General features: G+C 35.9%; 1 protein-coding gene across 1 annotated transcript in view; it reads right to left on the bottom strand.

Moving 5' to 3' along the window:
• LOC107726468 (neuritin-like protein) overlaps positions 1–11142 on the bottom strand; it is a 26615-nt gene that overhangs the window by 13707 nt on the left and 1766 nt on the right. The gene's annotated exons all lie outside the window — the stretch shown is intronic.

The raw sequence follows: 11142 nt of genomic DNA, 5'->3' as shown, positions 1-11142 counted from the left end.
TAATTTATTTGTTCTTATTTTATTATTTACTATTTACTTGTCTTTTTTAGTTAAAATAAGGCCATGTCCACACGTACACGTGTATTTTTATAAACTGAGTTTTTCCTTCTTCCATTTCTAAAAAAATCTCCGTCCACATGAAAACGCAAACACATGCTGTGAAGCACTGTCAAGAGCATTCCAAACCAACATGTGGCGATATAATCTCAACCGTAAAGTCATGTTGGCCAATCAGAAGCCTGAAAAAGTTTCCAGTAGGCGGAGATAACAGCGCAGGCTCCGACGTCACAAGCCAAAAACTCCGGTTCGCTGTCTACACGATAACACTGCAACCGGAGTTTTTGAAAATCTTCACCCTGGCAGGCGTTTTCAAAAATGTTCGGTTTCAGTGACCTGGTGCTGCATTTGCCTGTGGACGAACGGACAAACCGCATAGAAAAAGCTGCATGTTCATGTGGACAGGGCCTGAGAGTCATTGTCATATGTGTGTATGTTTCTTTGGCCTTGCCTTGCCTTGCTGTGCTGTGCCCTGTCTTGTCCTGCCTGCCTGTTTTTCCCCCTCGGGGTAGTTTTTGTTAGTTTTGTTTGGTTTTTACTATTAATAAATGCCCATTCGTTCCTGCATTTGAGTCCTCGCCTCATCTTTCTCCAGTTCCCTGACACCTTCTAATTCTATTAGAATAGGGAATTTCACACCACATAACTATGACGGTAACGAAACACAGAGGAATGATTGGAATCCCTTTCAGAACAATTTTTTTTTTTACAGCTGATGAATGATAAAATCATCCAACAGCCAATCAGAATCAACCCAGCTTTAAAGAGCTTGCTGTGTGAATGTGACCTAAATGGCAGGTGAAATGGAGGGAAAGGGGTTTAAAATTACTTGGTGAGGTCATTTTGATGAAAGGTTAGAAACATTTTTAGATTAATTGTTCACAATAAGGCAAGAACTTGTATTATGAAAAGAAATTATGTCAATTTTTATTTTATGTTGATTTAAAGAAGGAATATAAGAATTTCAAATGTGAAAATAGCTGATATTTGGCATCAAAGCACTCAAACTGCACAGTTCATCATTCTCTCAGCCCCATTTACATGAACAGATCATGTATTCATTTGAAAGTCTTAGAAGTGTCTTCAAGACAGAAACTTTTCTTTGATTCTCAGCTATTTTAAATGTAGTCTCTGTAAGAAGCTAACGGAAGCTGTCTTCATGCAGTGACAGAGGAAGAGAGAACAAAGAATAATAGTTTTTATGTTAAATCAAAAACCTTTAACAGGTTGGTGTGATTTCCCTGGTCTCTATTTCACCCAAGTCTAATAACTACACTCAGAAATCCTCCAAAAGCTGTGAATAAACAAACCAGTATGTAATATTCCAACATCTAATCTTCTTGGTAAAACAAGAAATACAGTAGTGATTAAACAAGACAATATTCAAACAATCAAAGGGAACAGTCTGCGGGGGCTTTGGGGTGGGGTACAGTCTAGAAGCAAAACACAATTAGGATGCAAACCTTGAACGCATCAGTCATGTTTAACTGAACGTCTGATGCTCTCACATACATTTCAGTCAGATGGTGAAAAATTGTGACTGCATTAAAGCTCTGATATTAGGCCGTCTCTCCTTGTACTCCCAATATGAAGGAGGAAAGATTCCCAGGATCCTTTTTGATCATATGCAAATTTTGTTTTTAAAATATTCTTTCATCTGGCCATGTTGTGAAGTCAGCTTTCTTTACACTGAACATGAAAACCTCACTTCTGGAATGCTAAAGTAAATTCACAGCAAAAATTTGCACTCCAAAAATAATCATTGTGATTTCCAGCCACAGATTACATGATGCTGATGAGAGCACATTTTTGCAGTGGTGTATAAACAGGAAAAAAAAAATGAAATAAACAGGTCAGGGATTAGGGATGATTCGTGAGCAGGGATAAGTGGTTCTCAATTACATTACAATAGAGTGCAACAGTAGGGTTCAGGAAGTACGATCTCATTTATTGTCTCCATAGAGAAATAGATTTTTAATGTTAACTTATGAACCTTTCTACACAGACCTACCATGAGCTCTGAGGTTGGTAATTGATGATATATGCTTCTATACAAGCCAAGTCAGTGTGATTTCAACTATATATATATATATATATAATTATTTATATAAAAAATAATGCTTAATTGGGCAGAAAGGTGGCCACTCAAGGGCTGTTTTCCCGGCCAGCAGTAAATAGGAAAAAGTTTTATCTTAGACTGGATTTGTTGAACAAAAACTTACTAGACTTGTTAATAATATTTTTATATCTTTATATTCTTTCTTTTTTATATCTTCATCTTCTTTAGTCTATTTTGTTGTAAAATTGGGTATCATATCTAGTATACAGCACCGTCTGGAACTCACACCATTGCCGTCTCCATTTTAATTTTATTTGTTCTCATATTGACTTTAGTTGCCCACCTAAATTCCCATCCCAGGATGGCATACTAGTAACACCGCTGCCAATAATCCTGAAGAGATCTCAACAAGCCAGTGACATAATTGAGTCAGTCTTCCTACATTCTTGAATCCTTACATATTTGTATAAATCTGAATATTTTGGAATAAACTATTCTATTTGATTACATCATTTGCAATGCTTCATGAAATGAGTGATTCCCCTCTGAGCTTGTTGGTTTGGTTCAAGGCTTAGAAATCTTTACTGAAGAATATTTTAAATCCTAATAAATAAAATGAATAGGAAAAACACTACATAGGAAACCAAGGCCACTGAAAAATTATCTGTTACTGTTGTGCTCTATTCACATTATATGTTAATATAAATCTTCATTCATATTAATTTGACCTATGATGTACTCTTGTTTTGATTATAACATAAATGCACCTTACCTTTGAACTTCTTTCTCCCCGTGTTCTCAGATTGTTGAGACCAGAGGTTCAGAAACTATTGTTTAAAATTAGACAATTAAAAATTCTGAATGGTTGTTCAGCCAGTGAAAGTGGTAGCAAGGCTGAATACTAAGAGCTCCATACTATACAAGCCAGTGAGTCACAATATTTTCCAATGCTATTTTACCAGGAAAGAGCCAGAACATATTTTTATTTTTCATAGAAATCTGCAACGCTGCGTGCGCTCTGAAGCAGGCCACAAAATAATTGAAGCTCTTTTGGTGACCACTTGGCATTGGCATACCATTTAGACAATGGCAGAAAAAGCAGTTATGTTATTGAACAAAATCATAGCAGGGACAGTACAAAATCTAATCAGTAGAATGCTTTATTCTAGGATGATCGAAGAAAATGATGATAAACATTTAAAAATTATAAGCACGACCATTTATAATGATGATCGGTGTAAATGGTACACCTAACAAAACCAGTAGAATGTGATCCATTGGTTAAACAATAAAAAATGTGCTTTATTTGGTCATTATCGCCAAACAAACATGACAGGACCCCAATGCAGAGCCTATTAAACGGCTAGACACCAAATAAATAAATAAATTAAATAAATAAATTTGCAGACATGCAATATTGATTTGAGTTGAAATGATTTTAAAATGTATCTGTATCATCTAAAAACATTAACTATAAAAAGTATAGCCCATTACAAATCAATCGGCCAAGGAACAAGACGAACACTTCAGCAATTTGACACTAAAATTAATGAAGTTATTTTTAATACAAATGATAAAAAGAGACGCAATATGAAGGCTCATTTAACCAGATGACCTGTCTAATATACAGAATTGCGACTTGCCATACAGAATTAAGTATTCCAGAAAGCCATGTAATAACAGCATTTAGTGCTGAATATGAAAATCTATCAGATGCTTTTATATGAAAATTGTGCTAATCAGTTTGTTTAGGCTTTGATTATTTCTTTACTTCTTTAAAACCACTGGACAAGTAATACTTTATTAGCTGTAGGCCTACATTGTGATAGCAACTAATATCTAATCTACTATGAAGTTTATTTCAGAAAGTATCATTAAAAATGATATGCATTCAATGTTAAAAGTAAATGAAAAAAATATATATTTGACAGCTAAATTAGCAAAGTTGAGTTCTGACATAATATGCTTGAATAACCTTATGACTTACTGGTAAAACAAATGGGATTTTCCTTGCATAGTATATGCAGAGAATGGACAAGAGAATGGATTCAGTCAAGGACTTTTTGAATGACCTAGACAGAAACATCTGGCTCAGAGCTTTACATTATTTACAACTGAAACTTGACAGGGGAATCCACCTAGCTACACTATTAAAGATTCATGGCATGATTTAGTTTATATACAGATCTAATACGTAAGTGGAAACAGGTCTCCTGCATTTAATGAACAATTGTGTGAGACTGTCACAGTCTCAAATGACTTGGATGTCTTGAAAGTGGTCTGTTAAGTCTGCATTTAAAAATGTTTTTTTTGTTGCAGAGCAGGGAATTAGACACCACCTTAAATGTGTTTTAACATGCTTGCAACCACTAGTGCTAATAAGAAAAACTCTAAGGCAATTAAATAAGCTCTTCTTCCTAACTAACTGGGGTTGGAATCAGGGGAAGGCTTTCAGGGGGACTCAAACAGGTGGAGATGCTATTCTGGGCAGTGGATAGCTCTCTCCTCCCAAGCGATGTTCCGAGGAACAGAAGCAGATTTCCTGGAAGTAGATTGTGTTCTACAATAATGACAGAATTGGAGCTGTAAGGCTGTATATTCTGGCAATAGGCCCGTGCTAAACAAAAGTAGTACTCAAACCCATGACTTCAGACTTCACACAGGAGACCAGCAGAGAGGTTTCTAAATGTACACTCATTGTTAGCACGAATGCCCTCATCTCTACCCTTTCTCTGTATTTCTCCTTCCCTTGAGTGCACGGCCTGGAGACTGTGGACCCTGGCTGAGGTGAGCGTTGAGGCCATGTTGAAACCATTTTTCATCTACCAAATAAATGAGTTTACTGCTAAGATCAATAGACGCTCCTCTCATCCTCTCTGATGGAGAATAAATGCGAGGTTCATTGCACTGGACACTAACACAGTGACCCAGTCCTGCTCTAATGAGTTTTTATCGACTGTAACATTGAAGTTCCCAGCTGTAACTTATCAGGGTTAGTGCATGCTTCCAGGCATACAGGCTGGGCCACTTCCAATTGCGGCAATCTTCTCTCCAAACACTGCAGCATTCTTTTCTGCTCTTCTCTTCTGCAGAATTCTTCTGTTCTGTTATCTTTTCCTTTTTTTCTTGCCTTCTCGTTTGTTCTCTTTTCTCATCTGGTCTCCTCTCTTTTTTCCACTTGTCTCATCTCCTTGTATCATCATTACTCATTTCTCCGTCTTGACTTATTTCATTTCTTGTCTCATCTCTTCATTTTACCAAGTCTTATATTTTTTCATCTCTTCACTCGTCTTGTCTTCTCACCTCTTCACTTCTCTCATCTTGTCTCTTCTCTCCTTGTCTCTTTTCTCCTAATGTCTTGTCTCCTGGTCTCTTCATTACTCATTTCTCTTCCTCTTGTCTCCTTGTCTCATCTCCTTTTACTCATCTCATCAATTCTCTCATATCCTCATCTCTTTAGTTCTCTCATCTTGTCTCTTCTCTCCTCGTCTCATCATTACTCCTTTCTTCTCCTCTCATTTCATCTTATTTCATTTTTCTCCTGTCTTCTAATCTCATCTCTTCACTTGTCTCTTTTCTCTTCTCTCCTCTGGTCTTGTCTTCTTGTCTAATCCATACTTATTTCTCCTCATATTGACTCATCTCATTTCATTCTGTATTTGAACTTTTCTCATCTTGTCTCCTTGTCTCATCACTTTTTATCTTATCTCGTCTCATGTCTTTTCATTTGACCTAGTCTTGTCTCATCTCTTCTCTCGTATCTTCTTCTCTTTTATTTTCTCATCTTGTCTCTTCTCTCCTCTTATCTTGTCTCCTTGTCTCACCATTACTCATTTCTCTTTGTGTTAACTCATCTCATTTCATCTTACAGTTTTTCACATTTGCTAAGACACTAAACACTAGAGTTTTTGCAAAACTCTAAACACATTCTCACTCAGTAAAATGCAATTTGCACTGTGATAAACTTATGATGCAAAACCCTAAACACAAGAAAGCAAAAGTTAAGCACAACTGCAACACGTTTACACATTGTTTACACACAATAATTCAAAACTGTTCACATTTGTTTCTAAATATGTGAATGTACAAAATATAAGCCAGTTCAAAGTGCACAGATGGCATGGGCAATTCCATCAATCTGAGAGGTACGGAAGAGTGCGAATACGAGGTGGAGGAAGAGGAGAATGAGGAAGAGCAAGACCAAGAACAGTCATTTCAGATGAAATCAGAGCTACTGTGATAGACCATGTTCTTGTGTGTGGAATGACAGAGCCAGGACAAAGAGTTCAACCTGATTTGAGCAGATTTTCTGTGGCCACCATAATCTGTTGGAAAGTTCAAAAGAACAGCAAAAGAAGAGTGGAAGTTGTTTGATTTTGAGTACAGGTGAAATGGTTTTGAAGCGATTGTTTGATTTTGCCAGAAGAGTCATGAGTTCTGTGAATTTAGTTTGATGATTTGGATTTGTGTTTAAGGTTTTGAGAAAATGAGTGATGTTTTCAAGAAATGTGTTTTAGCAATTCAGAAAAACTGTAATTCATTTCTTCTCTTATGTTGTCTCCTTGACTCTTTCTACTCATCTAGTTGTCTCATCATGTCTTGAATTTTCTCATCTTGTCTTTTCTTTTCACTTGCATCATCATTATTGATTTCTTCTTGTTTTGGCTCATCTCATTTCATATTATTTCATTTTTTTCTCTCATCTCGTCTCATCTCTTTTCATTTTGCCTAGTCTTGTCTCGTCTCATCTATTCTCTTTTCTTGTCTCCTCATCTCTTCACTTCTCTCATTTTGTCTCTTCTCTCCTCGCCTTGTCTTCTTGTCTCATCAATGCTCATTTCTCCTCATCTTGACTCTTCTCGTTTAATCTTATTTCATTTCTTATCTCGTCTTGTCTCCTTGTCTCATCTATTTTCATCTCATTTCGTCTCTTGTCTCATCTCTTTTCATTTTGCTTAGTTTCACCCTACCTCTTCACTTCTCTCATCTTGTCTTTTCTCTGCTTTCACCTTATTTTGTCTCTTCTCAACTATTCTCTTCTTTTGTATTCTTTTATTTTTGTATTCTGTTCACAACTAAACTCCCTCTTCTTCCTCTCCGTCATCCTGTGTGTTGTTTTCCCCATCCTGTGATACCTGTTTTATAGTGTTCCTCTCTCTTTAGATCATCTCTGTCAAACTATTCATGCTTGTCACATAATGGCTGAAATTACAGAAAACCACACTGAGTGTACGTGTCTCAGCTCAACTGGTTCAAACGGTTAGCCATTGAGTGATCAAACAAACGTGACAGCCATATTAATCTTTCCTTATGTCCACCTCCACAGCGCCACTGAAACAGAAAAGACAAGCCTAAAGCACAGTTTGGTCCTTTCACTCAGATAGCTGATGTCTTTCTATAATAATAAACAGCAACAGCTCAACTGGCAATTTGGCTAGTGCGCTTCATCCATTATAGTTAAAGGAGAATCCAACCCTAGGATGTGTGATAGAAAAACAGCTGTGTTTGAATTTTAAAAATAGGATGTTCCCTTAGGATAATCCCAATCATTTTGGTATGTACCAGACACATTAACTGAGTGAGTCAAATACACTATTTAAAAGTACCAGTTGACTTTCCTCCCAAAAAGTGCAAAAAAGGGTGATGACCGACCGTATTTGGCTGCACATTTAGCCTCCGAATGCCCAGAGGGATTCAGCGACCATTTTACCTATGATGCAGATATGCAACCCACACAAAATTTACCACCTGGGAGATGGACTGCAGTGACCTTGGATTTTTGGGTAAAAACACCAATGCTCCCTATGCACTGAAGAGTCTGCGTCCAGCTCAGCTGCCTTTAATTACCCCTGCAAGTTGGGTCATTGTCCTTCCCTCCATCTCTCTCTCTCTCTCTCTCTCTCTCTGCACACGCACACACATTAACCACATGCACACAAATGCTCACACCACTGAATCACTCAGGATTCATTAGTTCTAGAGGACACAAGTTCCTGTAACTTCAATAGAAGTAAGTCACTTTTCTCATGAATATTCATTCCCGGTGTCACAGGGGTGGGGAGTCGAGGGGATGTCATGCCTCAGCTGCTGGTTCATTTCACAGCGCTTATTTGGGGACTAAGCTATATACAGAGTCTATAATGAAAGACCAGACACTCACTCAGACAAGGTCGATTTGTGGATAGTGAGGCTCAAAAATTTGAGATGACTTGTGAAAATTGTTCTAATTTGATATGATATGAAGAGAAAAAAACAATGTTAGTCTATGTTTTGGGGTGACGACTAAATTGGCAAACAATCATTTGTTTTGTAAAAAATATTTTAAAAAGGCACTGTTATTCAACGCAACAACACTGCTGGACCAGTGCGATCAGTGTAGTCTGATTTCAGATCAAATGACTCTTACAAACTGGTTCTTTTTGGTGAATCAAAAACACTAAATAAGACATGAATCGTTACTCTTATGTTACTTATTGTGACACTGTACTGCCTGGTTGTACATCATGAGTTTATTCAGTGATATTTTATAAAAATGAATGACTGAAATGTAAAAATGACAGGACTGTCAAATCGATTAATCACACATCCAAAATAAAAGTTTGTGTTTACATAATATATGTGTGTGTACTGTGTATATATGTTTACATAAATACACACACATGCATGTGTACATATATATATATATATATACATATATATACACTGTATATACATATGCACAGTACACACATTTTATTTGGGATGCGATTAATTGTGATTAATCAATTTGACAGCCCTAAAAAAATGAATTAAAAATTGAATGAATACTTTTTGTTTTAATGAGTTGATAAGCATTTCTAATATGATTTCTAAATATTTTTATAATCACAGATTTTATAAATATATAACATTTATGAAAACATTTAATTAATATGATATACCATTAACATTTTTATTTATAAATATTTATAATTTATTAAAAAATTGTATTTAGTTATTTTTTTATATTATTTATTTTTCAAAGTCTGTAACTTTTCTATTCATTTACATAAATCCAATTTTTAATCCCAGATTTTCAATGAGGATTAAACATTAAACTCTACTCTGTGTACGTATATATGTATTGAATGAAAGCAAGTCCTGATGTCTCAAACATTCAAAAGTCACCACACACTCTGTAAAAAGCAAGTGAGTGAAAGACCTTGGCACTTCATACAACACCAACAGTATTCTTTCTGTCTATGCTGCAAATCAGACCACTTCCTATTTACTGAGTAATTACTGTTGCAGAAACGAACATTTGATAGAATGATATCCTTGGTGGTAAACATTAGTGTCCTAGTTTTCAAGGAGTCTTAAAACTATCTTTACTCAGAAGTTGTGTCTGCTCCTTTCAATGCGGCAAACTGTCTACAGAGCACGCTTTAAATTTTCAAACCAAAAGCGTATGAATATGAAAGTGATGTGGGGAAAGAACGAGAGTGCAAAAAGATTGAGGATTTTTTCTTCTACCTCTAAAATCAACCAAAATATAAATGATTCTATTTCAACTAAATAAACAATTCTCACCGCCCAGTGTGAGGTATTTAAAAACAGTTCAGGAACTACAACTTATGAAAAATCCTGTCTTTTTCATAAAAGACTGAGTTGTACATTCAGTAAATAGCACATTGGGACTGAATACTGCTTTGGTCTGCAAGCATTACTTTTACTACAGGAATCTTCAAGAAGGATAATTCTATATGAAAGTCAATATGAAGATTTTGTCACTTCATTAATAGGAAACAGCAAGAAAGAAGCTTTTATTCAAAGCGACTGTGTTCTCTGAGAATCAAAACCATGACCTTGTCCATCCACAGTGGTGGAGTGAACTCACAATAACTGTCAATACAGCTGACTCTGCAGTCACATTCCAACAAAGACGCTTCTCTTCATTATTCATTTAACTCTAGCTCTCACACTCAACATTGATTCACTTGTGTATATATAAATAACCACTTCCACACTTGCTCTACAAGTCCCTTGTGTTCACTGTCTCAACTCATCTGTAGCAACAAAATATGTCCTTCTACAGTGTGGCAATGTGACAGACGTGCTAAAAATAGGTGTTGTCGTGTATTATAGCAATTATCATGGATATCTTTTGCAGTCTCTAATCCTACACTGACTGTTTATTTTCAGCTACATATTCTCCCCATTAAACTATTTGTTTCCAAGTTATTCTAAATTCAAAACATCAGCTAATGTAAATGCACATTTTGTGAGAATGTACAATGTTCTTCTCTAATGCTCTGAGTTGCCAAATACTTTAAATTACAGTGTGGTTGTATCATAGAATAATGATTGCTTTTAATCATGTGGAAGGTCTAGCATATAAGACTTGCTGCATAAGTTTGATATGTTATATATGAATAGCTCATATTTTATGGCATTATAAATTAACAATAACTGGCTGGCCCAGCAGGAGCTATGGTGCAGTAGTGCACAAGTTTGTAATATAAAGCAAGAAAACAGCTCAGATAGGCCTACAAGTTCACAAATATTTATATATATATCATATTTAAAAAAAAATCTATGTCAAGTTTCTTCTCGTGCTATTCTGAAAAGTTCCAATAACATCCCTCTTTCTCCCAGAACCTACCTACTGTCCTTTTTAATAAAGGGACAAAAAAGCTCATAAATAAACAATTGTGGTGGCTTGTTGTGGAGTGGAGCCAGTATAAACAAAAGTCATGTGATAGTATAATGCTCATAATGCTTAGTGGTATTATTTATGAGGAACACACATTCAAAAATAACGTGTCTATTCAGTTGGCTGAACGGGCTCTATCTGATTCTGAACAGTCTTGATACATAGGCTACACCAGAGTCGTCAAAACAAATTCTTTAAAGGGGTCATATGATGCGATTTCAAGTTTTCCTTTCTCTTTGGAGTGTTACAAGCTGATTGTGCATAGATAAGATCCCTGAAGTTGCAAAGACTAAAGTCTCAAAACCAAAGAGATATTCTTTATCAAAGTTAAGACTCTGCCACACCCCCCTAAAAC

This window comes from Sinocyclocheilus rhinocerous, unplaced genomic scaffold, assembly GCF_001515625.1.
Source record: "Sinocyclocheilus rhinocerous isolate Xijiao unplaced genomic scaffold, SAMN03320098_v1.1 scaffold553, whole genome shotgun sequence".
NCBI classification, from domain to species: Eukaryota; Metazoa; Chordata; class Actinopteri; order Cypriniformes; family Cyprinidae; genus Sinocyclocheilus; species Sinocyclocheilus rhinocerous.
The sequence above is the reverse complement of the archived record's forward strand: the minus strand, read 5'-3'. Positions and strand labels throughout refer to the sequence as shown.